Source organism: Myotis yumanensis, unplaced genomic scaffold (genome assembly GCF_028538775.1).
Source record: "Myotis yumanensis isolate MYYU_CA2020_CCGP unplaced genomic scaffold, mMyoYum1.0.hap1 SCAF_2, whole genome shotgun sequence".
In the NCBI taxonomy this organism is placed as follows: domain Eukaryota; kingdom Metazoa; phylum Chordata; class Mammalia; order Chiroptera; family Vespertilionidae; genus Myotis; species Myotis yumanensis.
In genome coordinates, this window is record NW_027223753.1 from 107,443,531 (window position 1) to 107,453,339 (window position 9,809).

Genomic DNA, 9,809 nt, shown 5'->3' on the forward strand with positions numbered 1-9,809 from the left:
TATCACACTGTGCAAACTGCCTATCAAAATGCATTTTTTTTACTGTTTTATTCAAACCTACTAGAGGCCCGGTGCACAAAATTTGTACACTCGGCTGGGTGGGGAGGGGCGGATCCCTCAGCCCGGTCTGTGCCCTCTCATAGTCCGGGAGCCCTCGGAGGATGTCCAACTGCCAGCTTAGGCCCGGAGCCGCTCCGGGCCTAAGCTGGCAGTTGGACATCCTTAGCGCTGCTGCAGAGGCAGGAGAGGCTCCTGCCACCACTGCTGTGCTCACCATCCATGAGCCAAGCTTCTGGTTGAGCAGTGCTCCCCCTGTGCGAGTGCACTGACCACCAGGGGGTAGCTCCTGCATTGGGTATCTTTCCCCTGGTGGTCAGTGTGCATCATAGTGACTGGTCATTCCACCATTGGATTGAAACCGGCTCTCTGACACCCTCCGAGGGGTCCCAGATTGTGAGAGGGCACAGGCTAGGCCAAGGGCCCCCACTGGTGCACTATTGGGGCCAGGGAGGGATGTGGGATGTTGGCCAGCTGGGGAGGGACAATGGAAGGGCTCCAGGGTGTGTCCGGCCTGTCTCGCTCAGTCCTGATCAGCTGGACCCCAGCAGCAAGCTAATCTACCAGTCAGAGTATCTGCCACCTGGTGGTCAGTGCATGTCATAGCGACTGGTCAACCAGTCAACTGTCTGCCTCCTGGTGGTCAGTGCAAATCATAACGAGCAGTTGAGCAGCCTTAGCATATCATTAGCATATTATGCTTTGATTGGTTGAATGGCCAACTGGACAATAGGACACTTAGCATATTAAGCTTTTAGTATATAGAATTCTTTTGATACAGTGCTTCATTCATTCATTCAATAAGCATGTATTAACTTTTTACTATAAGCATAGCGTTATAGAGCATACTGAGATATAATGATACAACCTCCACCCTGGGGGAACAGGTACTCCAGAGGAGTATCACAATAAAGGGATGCAATATTTTTATTTTTAAAAACTAAGTTACAATATCTTAAGAATGGCAATGATGTAAGTCATTCTCTCGTTGTAAAGCAAAACTAATTAAAATCAGTAATTCATCTTTCAAATGAGCAAACTTTGTTTCACATATACATGTCTAATTTTCCTTTCTTCTGTTCCTTTAAACAGGAAAATAATAACTCAAGATATTCTTTCTTAAATAATGAAAGGATAGTAAACCAGATCATGCTTCTTAGCTGTTAGAAAGACATGAATTTCTTACTCCTCTTTTTCTGCCTACTTAAAAAGATATCGATTTAAAAAAATTGAAAAAAGGAAAATAATCCTGGATACAGAGAAGAAGAATCTGGGAAACTAAGATAAACTGGTTCTGGAGCAAATATATCAAGAGTGGTTCCCATTTTCCAAGATAATATGGAAAAGATTCCTAATTAGAGTCCTGTGTACAGACCCAAGGGACAATGGTATCTCATAATCAGTACATTGTAAAGCCCAATGCAGAAGCAAAAGCTTAGTTTATATATGGAAGTTATTTTTAAATATTCAGCCTTATACATTTTCTTTAGGTAAGACTAAGTTAAGTTTAATGGAGTTCTTTGAAGTAATCTGTCTTTACAGTGCTCTGTCTTCTGGAATTTGCTTGATCTATTATGAATAATGTAAACTTTTTTCCTAATGATATTTTCCTCTAAAGTATCTAAAAGAAGACAGAATATTCTGAGAGGTTCTGACTTATTCCAAGCTATATTACTAGAAAAAAAGACAGAAATTATTTGCAAAAAACATTACAGACATATGGCATATCAACAACTCTTTATTTAGATGTTCTACAGGGTATAGAACATTATGTGCATGTCTGAGAAGAGAGGAGAGAGAAGGAGAGGGATATATGATATCTATCTATCATCTATCATCATCAATCTGGAGATGAAATTGGAGCTAGATTGAGAGAGAGAATTAAGAAGACAATAAAATCTTCAGAGACCCCAATGTTCTCCAAGAACTACTTTATCATTTTGAAAATCTCTATTTCTACCATTATTTTATTTTCAGATTTTAGCTTTTTATGTAGGTATGTTCCATGTATAAAAATTTTGAAGTCGCTTACAAAATATTTACACCACTTGTCATCTATTTACACATTTTAAGAGCAACTTTTCTAACAAACAAAACTGTAATTTATCAAGTTATGAAAATTTTCTAAAAAAGCCTTACTATATTACCACAAAATAAATAAAGATAAACAATATTTTTAAAACAAAATTAAAATTTTATTTCAATTAAGACCCCTTTTGGCATTTTGCTTATTTATTCTGCCCTTTGGTTAATAGCATCGGCATCACATTACTATTTTATATTGCATATATGCAGCACTTGCTTCCTTAAGTTTTCAACATGTCATTTGTAATTAAAGGTAGACACTGAGTCAATATGAACAATAGATTAACTAAACTGCACTGTAATTTACGTAAAATTACTGTGTCACTGTATATTACATGCAAAATCCACTTAAACTGTCATTTAACCAACAGTACTGCCTGAACAAATAACTCAGTATATGAAAACTGCATCATAAATTCAACATTTTCATACATGAAAACTGCATCATAAATTCAACATTGCCATGTGAAAAACTACGTAAGTCCTCCTCCTGTAAAATGATACTGTTTAGCTTATTTTAAGAGGTTTAACTTTCATATATTGTAACTATCTTTAAGCTCTTCAGTTCACAATTCATATAAAACTCTTTCATATTTAAAATAAACAATGCAATTTTAATCAGTGCATTAAATCTGCTTTTTAAGTTCATTTGAATGATGATTATCTTTCCCCCTAAAGAAATTATTTTGATAAGATTTTAAGAGGTATCTTACAACAAAATTCTAACTGTAAATGTATTCATAGTAATTTTCATATTACTTATGATTTCTCCCACAAAGAATCTTAGAAAACTTGTAATAAGCCTATAAAGCTGATTTGCATATTTACAAAATTTTGAATAGCAAATATAGGCAACTCATAAAAAACAAAACAAAACAAACACATATTTGTTCAATGGCTATTTGTGAATTACCAGGTACACTGCGTACCTCTAAGGAATTATTCTATTATTGAAAATAACTTGATGTCAAGTAAAATCTTGACATACAATCCAGCCTTCTTCCTGTGTCTGCCAACTGACTTGTTTCTAAACACTGTCACATTAAATGATGGTGCTTAGGCAAAAACGCTGCACACACACATTGCACCCCCATCCACCTACCCACACTGAGATGAGCTGCCTGCCTTGGGATGAAATCTGCTTGAGTAAAGCCATATGCATTACAGCAAGCATTCCAGATCCCTAAAAAGACCAAACACTTTGGCATTAATACAATGTACTCCCTGTTTTCTCTAATATACAAAACTAGAGGCCCGGTGAATGAAAATTCATGCACTGGAGGGAGGTTCCCTCAGCCTGGCCTGGTTACCTAAGTTTCAGGCGGCCCTCTCACAGTCTGGGAGCCCTCAGGGGCGGGAGGTGACCCAGTGATCAGGGGAAGGCCATGCCCCCATCACACCTCTGCTGCTGCCACTGCCAGCAGCGCAAGCCTCAGCCGGCCCTGGTTACCTGAGCCTCAGGTGGCCCTGGGCGGCTTGGTAGCCACCATCCAAGGCTTGCCTGCACCTTGGGCCTGCCCTGGGCCACTGGGCAGCCAACATCCAAGGTTTGCCTGCACCTCAGGCCAGCCCTGGGCGTCTGGGGGACTGAGGGCGGGTCCAGACGCACTGTACACCTGCCACCCTCCCCCCCGCCCCCGGTGGGGCTGAAAGGATTGGGGGATTCTGGCAGGACTGAGCGGACTGGGCGCTACCATCTTGTGGCTATGGGCACTGCCATATTTGTGACGGCATGAAGGTCAATTTGCATATTCCCTATTTATTAGATAGGATATATATTTTCCAGTTTTTTGCTTCATATATATGTGTGTGTGTGTGTGTGTGTGTGTGTGTGTATATTTAAGTTTGTAATTAAAATTTTGCCAAGTGAACTGCAGACCATCAGTGTGATTGCATAAGCATGCAGGCCCTCGCAGCAGCTCAGTTCTGGTGCCTCTTCATGTGCAAGGCCAGGTGGTCAGAGCAGGAGAAGCTGCAATTGCACACCTGGCATTGGAAGGGCTTGGGCCCGGTATGCTTCTGGTAGTGGCGTGTCAGCTCATTAGAGTGTGAGAACCTCCAGTCACAGCCTTCCCAGGTGCATTTGTACAGCTTCTCACCAGTATGAGTCCTCAGGTGAGCTTTTAAATGAGAAGACTTCCTATAAACTTTTGTGCAGCCAGAGTAATCACAGAAGTGGATGCATCATTTCTCCACATTGGGGTTACTCCTTCAGTTGTATCTGACAGGTTGGATGTTTTGTGAATTAACTGGTAGAGTGGCAGGTAAATTCCAGCATAGGATGAAAGTGTGGGGTTAAACTCTGGAGCATCTCTGCTTGTCTATCTGACTTCCAGGCTCTGAGCTTGGTGATGACGGGGGAAAGTAAGTGGCCTCTTGTGGAAGAAACTGACTTGGCATTGTGTATGTGCAAGGGGGTATGCCCTGGAATTGTTTCATCGTAGTCTGCAGAACAGTGTGTGTGTTAAGTAAGGCCTGCCATGGCGGCGACATAGAAACATTAAGAGTGTCTGTTACTGTTGTCTGGTTTGTAGAACTAGGCATATCTAGATCAGGTGTATTCAGTAGCTGGTACAGGTGGACCTGTGTGTGTGTGTGTGTGTGGCGAGGGGGGAGGGGGTAGAGAGATGAAGATCTGGTGTAGGAAGTTCTTGTTTGATGAAAATATTTTTCACCTCTGGAACTGTGGTCTGGCGTGAGCTGAATATGCTGGTCAACTCAGGGAGGACCTGTGTTGGGGTCGGAGGAGGGGCAGTCATTTCACTCTGGTGGCTGAAAATGGCAACATGTTCTGTCTTGTGTGTTAGGCACAGTCTCTGGATTTGTAGAGGCCAGTTCTCAGGTGAGTGATGTCAGGGAGTAAGACATTCATGTTGATACTGACTGTAAGGTAACCCTTTACTGTCAGTGAAGAACTGGTCTACGAATGTTTCATCTATACTTTTTATGCTCTGAAATTATAGAAACTGGAGGAAGCTGAGGTGTCAGATACTTCTCCATTTCACATCTTCTCTGGACCAGCTCCTGAGGGGGAAGGGCGGGGGGGGGGGGGGGGAAGTTGGCCTGGCAAGGGTGGTGGCCCAGGCTGTGGAGGTTGTGGGTACGTGGGCTGCACCTGCAGGTGATGGTGCAGGTGCTTCAGCTCCTTGCCAGAGGAGAGTACCATGTTGCAGGCCAGGTTCCTGGCTCCTAGCAGGGGCTTGAGCTGCGTGAACACGGGCTTGTCCTGCGGGGCCAGTGGCTGGGGCACGGGTCTCAGCTGGATAGCACCCTCGTAGCCATGGGCACTGGAGGAGGGGGGCCGAGGGGTGGCCCCGGTCGCTGGGCGTGGGTCGAGCGCCCTTCCCACTTCATGCATGCTGGCTCGGGCCGGCGAGCTCCGTAAGAGGCCTCAGGCAGAGGAGGGGAGGCTCCGGACAGACCCCTCAGTCCATGGTTCTTGAAGGCGCACATGAAAGGCAAAACTCTTCCGCTCTGCCTGGCGTAAACGCCAACATCCTCAGGATGGCCATCTCCAGAGCCCGCTCCCGCTATGGCAGGTCTCCGAGAGCAAGTTATGAACGCGTACCTGGCCCGCGACTCAATTCTACCATTATTTTAAATATACTTACCTTGTACCTTGGTTCTTGGCCTTGCTCGGTGTGGTCATTTTATTCCTCCCAACATCTGCCTATATCTTCAGGCATCACCAAAATACTGCACCAGGCCCTTTGGTAGTTGCAACAGACAGCCCCATACACAACTGCTTTACAGATAGCAGTCATATTACACATAACTGGTGCAGCTGCAATCTTGTGCCTGCTGGAGTACACCAACTGTTTTCTGCAGAACATTTTCTTCACAGTTCCAGCATTGAAAATAGGCATCCCTAAACTTGAATCTCCCCAAGAGCAAAGTTCCCAAGAAACTGAGATAATTATTATAGCAAATATATATTAAATATATAGACAAAATATGTTATAGTTAATTTAGCTTTACTAGTGCATCTTCAGTGTTTCTTCTGGTTCTATTCACAGGCCACATTGAGAAAATGTTACCACATTTGAATACATGCCTGGTTAAATGATGACTAAAGAGTAGGTTTTGCCCTGTATGCCATGGAGAATGGCACTTCACTGAAGGGGAGTGGAAAAGCAAGCCCTATTTTTGTTATTTGTCTAAATTCTTTTTCTTATTGTTGCCTAATGTAGGTCCTGACCCACTTTAAGAGTTCATGAAATGTTAACTGAAAAAATGATAGAAAAGATGTCACCAAAAATTTGTTTTTTGTTTGGGTCTTCTTCTTTTGATTATTTAGTCTATAAGCACATTTCTGAACTGAGAAAAAATGAATAAAAATTAGGATCTTGTTCCTAACTTTAAGTTAAAGTCAATAGTGATTTGCATAAGGTATGCTATTATGTTTTTGGCATAACTGTAATAATTCCGTGTTTGCTTAAAGTGAGGTCCATTTATGTTTTGTATATTTTTTATTTTAAAATAGATTTAGTTTTGTTTTTCTCAAGTTACTAAATAGATTCTAGTGTACTGTTGTCAATAGAAATATATTTTGAGCATATATGTAATTTGAAATTTTCTAGGAGCCACATTAGTATATAAACAAAAAATAATTTAAATAATATATTGTATTTAGTTGACTATTTACAACATATTACAATTTCAAAATGTGGCACTAGCCAATTTTCAAATAATCAGTATTCATTTGTGGCTAGTGGCTGCTGTTTTGAGTATGTAAATCCTAGTGTATTTATCTAGCAAGGCTGGTGACAGATTAAAAATTGTTTGTTAATCTTATGTTTTCCATTACATATATGTGTTTTCAAATAATTTTGAACTTCATTATTTTATTTATTTTTAAATAGAATTAACAACATTTATATGTAAAATAACTTGAAATTATAGTGGAAATGATAAATTGAAAGTAAAAAATTATCTTTTCCCCATATCAGTTCCTTTCCCCGCAAATGATTATTGTTCACTCTAGTGTATATATTTTCAGGTAAGAAATATACCTAGACACATGATATGAAAATATATATTTAAAAATTGTACATTTATGAATTCATTTTTTCTTTACTTTTTTTTGAATTTTTGGGCTGATATTGGTTAACAAAGCCATACATGTGTCAAGTGTACAACTCAATAAAACATCATTTGCATACGTTTTTACTACCCAAAATAAAGTTTCTGTCTGCCACCATTTGTTCCCCATTTACCCTCATCTACCTTTCTCACCACCCCCTCCCCGTTCCCTCTACCAATCACCATATTTTTGTTCTTAGCTATGTGTTTTTTTCTTCTTAATCCCTTCACCTTTTTCATCCAGCCCTACAACCTTCTCCCCTATGACAGCTGTCAGTCTGTTACATGTATCTATGATTCTATTTTGTTTGTTAGCATATTTTGTTCAGTAGATTCCACATGAAATAGATTCCATGCTGTTGCAAAAGATAAAATTTTTTTTAATGGCTGAGTAGTATTCCAATGCATAAATGTAGCACAGCTTTTTTTTATCCATTTATCTATTGATGGGCACTAAGGCTGCTTTCACATCTTGGCTATAATAAATAATGCTGTAATGAACATAGGAAGCATATATTCTTTCAAATCAGTATTTCTGGTTTCTTCAGATGTATTCCCAGAAGTGGAATTGTATGGTCCAAGGAAGTTCCATTTTAAATTTTTTGAGGAAACTACACACTGTTTTCCACAGTGGCTGCACCAGTCTGCATTCCCACCAACAGTGCAGGAAGGTTCCCTTTTCTTCACATCTTCGGCAACACTTGTTGCTTGTTGACTAATTGATGTTAGTCATTCTGGCAGGTGTGAGGTAGTATTTCATTGTGGTTTTAATTTGCATTTCCCTGATGAGATGAGCATCTTTTCATATGTCTATTTGCCATCTGTATATCCTCTTTAGAGAAGTGTTTATTCAGGTCCTTTGCCCAATTTTTAATTGAGTTGTTTCTTGTTTTTGTGTTTTTATCTATTTATTTATCTATTTATTTATTTATTTTGTGGGGGGTGGGTGTGTGTCTTCATCCAGCACTTCTTTTTTTTAAAGAATATTTATAGATTTATTTATTATATTTTAAAACAATTCTTAATTGTTGAAAGTATTACATGTGTCCCCTTTGTTCCCTCATTGACCCCCTTCAACCTCCCTTCTATCCCATCTGCTCAAGGCCTTCAACACCCTATTGTCTGTGTCCATGGTTATGCATATATATATTCAAGGTCCTTGGTTGATTACCTCCCACCCATGCATCCTTCCCCACCTTCCCTCTGAGATTGAACATTCTGTTCCATGCTTCCATGTCTCTGGATCCAATCTGTTCATCAGTTTATTTTGTTACTTAGATTGCACATCTGAATGAGATCATGTGATACTTATCTTTCTCTGACTGACTTATTTCACTTAGCATGATACTCTCCAGGTCCCTCCATGCTATAACAAAGGGTAAGATATTCTTCTTTTTTACTGCTGCATTTTATTTCATGGTATAAATGTACCACAGATTTTTTATCCACTCATCTACTGATGGGCAGTTGGACTGTTTCCAGATCTTAGCTATTGTAAATTGTGCTGCTATGAACATAGGGCTGCATACATTCTTTCTTATTGGTGTGTCAGGTTTCTTAGGCTATATTCCTAGAAGTGGGATCACTGGGTCAAATGGAAGTTTCATAGTTAATTTTTTGAGGCAACACCATACTATTTTCCATAATGGCTGCATCAGTCTGCATTCTCACCAGCAGTGTACTAGGGTTCCCTTTCCTACATATCCTTGCCAGCACTTGTCATTTGTTGATTTGTTGATGATAGCTATTCTGCCAGATGTGTGGTGATACCTCATTGTCATTTTAATTTACATCTCTCTGATGATCAGTGACTTTGAGCATTTTTTAAAAAGTCTATTGACCATCTGTATCTCCTCTTTAGAACAATGTCTATTTAGGTTCTTTGCCCATTTTTTAATTTAAATTATTTATTGTTGAAAATATTACATATGTCTACTTTTTACCCCATTGACTCTTCCTTGCTGATCCTTTCCCCCAAGCACATGCCCTCCCCTCGCTATGTCTGTGTCCATTGGTTATGCTTATTTGCATGCATACAAGTCCTTTGGTTGATCACTTACCGCCCCCCCCCCGTCTTGTATCCTCCTCTACATTCCCTCTGAGGATTGATGATCTGTTTCATGCTTCTATGTCTCTGGATCTACTTTTGTTAATCAGTTTTGGTGTTCATTATATTCCACAAACGAATGACAGCATGTGATATTTATCTTTCCAGATTGGCTTATTTCGCTTAGCATAAGGCTCTACAAGTCCATCCATGTTATTGAAAATGGTAAGAGTTCTTTCTTTTATTTTTTTTACAGCAGTGTAGTATTCCATTGTGTAGATGTACCACAGTTTTTTAATCCACTCATCTGCTGATGGGCACTTAGGCTGTTTCCAAATCTTAGCTATTGTAAATTGTGCTGCTATGAACATAGGGGTGCATATATTCTTTCCGCTTGGTGTTTCTGATTTCTTGGGACATATTCCTAGAAGTGGTCAAATGGGAGTTCCATTTTTAATTTTTTGAGGAAACTCCATGCTCTTTTCCACAGTGGCTGCACCAAGTCTGCATTCCCACCAGCAGTGCACGAGGGATCCCT

At 40.1% G+C, this 9,809-nt stretch overlaps 1 pseudogene; it reads right to left on the reverse strand.

Annotated features, from left to right (window-relative positions):
• Positions 1-4,062: 4,062 nt before the first annotated feature.
• Positions 4,063-5,424, reverse strand: LOC139002027 (Krueppel-like factor 5 pseudogene; annotated as a pseudogene).
• Between the last annotated feature and the right edge of the window lie 4,385 nt (positions 5,425-9,809).